Below are 5303 nucleotides of genomic sequence, written 5' to 3' on the forward strand. Positions count from 1 at the left end.
CAAATCTTGCTTTTTCAGACACTTGAAAAACCTATATAACAAAAGGCAATGGATTCGCAAAGTAATATATATACTGTTTGAAAAGTTAACAGTACAGAAAGACACAAATTGAAAAATGAAAGGCTTCCTCTACCCCATAATCCTAATCCCTTTCTTCAAGAATTAGCACTGTTTTGTTCATTGAGATTCCTTGTACACATTAAGTAGCAAATATCCTATATAATAAGAGGCTACTATGCAAGTAGTCATGACGCCCTCAGTCCGTAATGATGGATCAGCAGAGACTGCACAGAGGGCAGAGCTGCCCTGTTGCTCCAGAGACGGGGCAGAAGTGGGGAGGCACCTGGAGGAGGCGGGACCAGCCCAAGTGACTCGAAGTACTGAGGGTGGGGCTTGAAGCGGCTCTGGCCGGAGGGGTTGGGGCCAGGGCCAGGCACACCCGAGCTCTGGGTGGAGAGGTTAGGTTGTGAAGATGGGGTGGTGGGCAGGACTTCTGGAGCATCACAGGGTACTGGCAGTGTCCAAGGAGCGTGCGAGGCTTTGCTGGGCGGAGGAAATGGCCCTAATGGCGGGTTAGGCCTAGAGGACGCTAACACGCTCATGATTTAATCGTGCACTTTAACATTTGTGCACTGGGCAGGGTCCCTCAGCCAGGCCTGTGCCCTTTGGCAGTTTGGGACCCCTTGGGGGATGTCTGCCTGCCACGGAGCCAGGCGGGAGAAGCTCCTGCCACTGGCACTGTGCTCAGCCAGAATCCAGGCTTGCTGTCCCTTAGTGCTGCCTCGGAGGCAGGAGAGAATCTCACCACCACCACTGCACTCGCCAGCAGAAAACCCAGCTTCTGGTTGAGCAGCGCTCCCCTTGTGGGAGCACATTGACCACCAGGGAACAGCTCCTGTGTTGAGTGTCTGCCCCCTGGTGGTCAGTGCATGTCATAGCGACTGGTCATTCTGCCAGTCGATTTGCATATTAGGGTTTTATTATAAAGGCTATTTCATTTTTAACACGTTAAGCGCCAAGCCTGTTTTCTCTTCCTTTCTGTTTAGCCTGCGATATCCGATTTCACCAATATGCTGGCGGCATCAGTGACTGACCGGTCCAAATGGAAAGTATAGTGTCAGTCAACAGCAGAGTATGCCTCCGCTTTTATTTTTCTTCATGGCGCGTTACCAGTGTTTATTTTTTCTTTTTCTTTTTTTAAAAAATATATTTATTGATTTTTTACAGAGAGGAAGGGAGAGGAATAGAGAGTCAGAAACAACATGAGAGAGAAGAAACACCCATCAGCTGCCTCCTGCACCCCCTACTGGGAATGTGCCTGCAACCAAGGTACATGCCCTTGACCAGAACCGAACCTAGGACCAACGCTCTATCCACTGAGCCAAACGCTCTATCCACTGAGCCAAACCGGTCAGGGCAGTGTTTATTTCTTGTCTGTCTCCCTCCAGTGGAGCATAAGCTATATATTGAAGGCAAACGTATAGCTTCTTTGCTCCACTAATGACCTAGGACAAAGAATAATGTCTGGTTTATAATAGATGTTTAAAATACACTTGCTGAACGTACTGAAAGATTTCTTGAATAATGGATGTTTTTTGCACACTATGGGAGATCCTGTCTAACAAAATTAAAAGCATAGACCAGAAAAACAAAAGTGTGAGATTAAAAGCAAAGAAATACTAAAAGGAAGAGAGGTGTTCTATCCCAGCTCTAGTTGTATGTATTAAAAAAGGGTTCAGTTGTTAGATGTTCAAATGAGCTTTGCCAGAGAAGGAGGGAAAGAGCAGACGAAGAGGAAACTATCCAAAGCAATCTACAGATTGAATGCAATTCCTATCAAAATCCCAATAACATTTTTTACAGAAATAGAAAACCCATCCTAACATTGTGGAATCTCAGGGAACTGAATATCCAAAACAACCTTGAAAAGGCAACTGAGGATTCACACTTCCTGTTTTTAAAACTTACTACAAAACTATAGTAATCAAAACTAGTACTGGCATAAAGACATTTAGATCAATAGATTAGAAAAAGCAGGGGCCAGGAACTTTTTTTCTGGCAAGTGTCATTTGGATATTTATAACATCATTTCTGGGCCACACAAAATTACCAACTTAAAAATTAGCCTGGTATATTTGGTCAAGCAATTGATTCACCCCCTAATCCCCTGCCAGGGCCAGACCAAATGATTTTGTGCGCCTTATATGGCTTGGGGCCAGACATCCCCACTCCTGGAATAGAGAGTCCAGAAATAAACTCTCATACATAAGGTCAAATAATGTGTGCGTGTTTTGTTAATCCTCATGAGCATATTTTTTTCACTGCTTTTCAGTGAAAGTGGAAAGGAGGGATACGGGGAGAGAGAATCCACTGGTTGCCTCCTGCACTCATCCTTGAGGGGATGGGAAAAGGAGGTGGGGAGCAAATCACAACCCAGATATATGCCCTTGACCAGAAATCCCGAAATCCTTCAGTTCCCTGGGCCGACAGTCTAACCATTGAGTCACACCAGCCAGGCCTGTTCAATTAATTTTTGGCAGCTGAACCAAGACCATTCAATAGGGAAAGGTCAGTCTTCAACAAATGATGCTGGAAAAATGATATCCACATGCAACAGAAGGGTGGATCCTTAGCTTAACACTGTATGACAAAATTAAAGTGCATCAAAGACCTAAAACAAAACTTAGGAGAAAACAATGAAAGCTTCATGACATTGGATTTAGCAGTTATTTCTTGGATATGTCACTAAAGGGACAGGTAACAAAAGGGAAAAATTCATGAAAATTTTGTGCATCAAAAGACAGTACCACAGAAAGGGAGAAAATTTTCAAATCCCATATCTGATAAGGGATTAAAATCCAGAATATATAAAGAACTCCCAAAACTTAAAAACAAGAAAACCCTACCCAATTTGCTGCGACCTGCACGGTGGGTTTCAGGATGACCTGTAGGAGGGCCAATGCACAATGAAGATACTAAACAAGAAATATAAATTTTTAAGGCATGGGAGGCCAGGTGGAGCCTTTTGCAAGAAGAACCCACGAGTGCTGGTCTTGCCTGCTTTTATTTTGTTTACACATTTGCCCTTTAGCAATGCATGCAGGCAGAGCAGAGAGAATCAAAGCTCAGTAACAATGTAAAGATTATCAGGTCAGGAAATCGCAATCACAGCAGGAGCAATCTGATATGAGCCCTGCTGAGATCAAGGTCCATCGGCCTTCCAATGTCTCTTGCACTTTCATGCTAGTGCTGCTATGCAGTGGTCTCTGGCACCAATTAAAAAATGGGTATAACGTTTGAATAGACATTCTCCAAAGATAAACAAATGGCTAATAAGCACATGAAGAAATGCTTGACATCACTAAACAGTAGGGAAATACAAATGAGAGCACCTCACACCCATGAGGATGGCTACTATAAAACAGTGTTGGCCAGAATGTAAAGACATTGGAATCCTGTGTACTGTCAGGAATGTAAAATGGTATAGCTGCTGTTGAAAACAGTATGGCAGTTCCTTAAAAAATTAAAAATAGAATTACCAAATGACTCAATAATTCCACTTCTGGATATATAGCCAAAAGAATTGAAAACGTTCTCAGAGATACTGTACACCCATATTCATGGTGACATTAGTCACAATAGCTAAAATATGGAAGCAACCAAAGTGTTCACTGATGGCTGAATGGATAAGCAAAATGTGATAAATATAATTGAATATTTTCCAACCCTAAAAAGGAAGGAATTTCTGATGTGCTACAACGTGGATGAACATTGAGAACACTATGCTGAGCAAAACAATTCAGTTACATAAAAGACAAATGTTGTATGATTCCACTTAGATACTTAGTCAGAATCATAATGACAGAAAGTTGAACAGTGGTTGCAAGGACTGGCAGGAGGGGAAAGTGGGAAATTATTGTTTAATGTGTATGGAGTTTCAGTTTTACAAAATGCAAAATTCTGGAGATGGATAGTGGTGCACAACCACGAGAATGTATTTAATACCACTGAACTGTATATTTAAAAACGGTTAAAATGGTAAATGTTACTTATATTTTACCACTAATAAGAACAAATTGCCCTAACTGGTTTGGCTCAGTGGATAGAGCGTCGGCCTGCAGACTCAAGGGTCCCAGGTTCGATTCCGGTCAAGGGCATGTACCTTGGTTGCGGACACATTCCCAGTAGGGGGCGTGCAGGAGGCAGCTGATCAATGTTTCTAGCTCTCTATCCCTCTCTTCTTCTCTGTAAAAAAATCAATAAAATATATTTTTTAAAAAATCAATAAAATACATATGTATTTTTAAAAAAAGAACAAATTGATCATGCAAAGAAGTAGGAAACTATGACCCATAATGGAGAAAAATCAACCAGGAGAAACAAACTCCCAGATGACAAATGATGGCATTATCAGACAGAGACTTAAATGCAGCTTTTATAAATCTTCCATATATGTTCAAGGATATAAAAGAAAATTTGAACATGATAACAGAAATGGGAGATAAGAGACTCAAATGTGTAGAAATGAAACATCATCTTTTTACAAAAGTACTCTGAATAGGATTAATATCAGATTATCATTGTCCAAGAAAAGAACACCAAATTTGAAGACATGACCTCAGAAACTATCTATACTAATAAAAGCCTAGGTGGTCATCACTTGCGCCGTCATCACAAGATGGCCGTGCGCACAGCAGAGGCGGAGCCCTGTGGCTGCTCCATACCACTGGGGGTCCTGGGGGTCCTGCAGCTCCCAGTGGTGTGTAGGAGGCCAGTCATGGTGTCTCCGCAGGCTTGCGCGGAGGAGGCCGATCGGTGGGCAGGGGAGGGCAGGGGAGCAGTTAGGGGGCGACCAGGCTGGCAGGCAGAAGTGGTTGGGGCAAATTCCATGCACTGGGCCTCTAGTTTAAAATAAAGCACAGAGCCCTGCCGGCATGGCTCAGCGATGGAGCCTTGACCTATGAACTAAGAGGTCATGGTGGGATTCCCGGTCAGGGCCTATACCCTGGGCTGCCAGCTCAATCCCTAGGGTGGGGCATGCATTCTCATCATTGATGTTTCTCTCTTGACCTCCTCCTCCTCTGAAATCAATAAAAATATATATTTAAAAAGTAATAAATGCCCTCTATTTTTTCTTTTCACAAAGAGTAGTTTCATTAGTATAATGTAAGATCGCTGAGATTAGGTGGTGAGACATGAAGCTGGGGAAGAGATGCCTTGCGCCCCATCCCCCCACCCCCCCATAAGAGAAACACAATACTGACTGCCAGAATACAAGACACGCCCACCTTGGGTATCCCGCA

This window comes from Myotis nattereri, assembly GCF_964212035.1.
Source record: "Myotis nattereri genome assembly, chromosome: 10".
NCBI classification, from domain to species: Eukaryota; Metazoa; Chordata; class Mammalia; order Chiroptera; family Vespertilionidae; genus Myotis; species Myotis nattereri.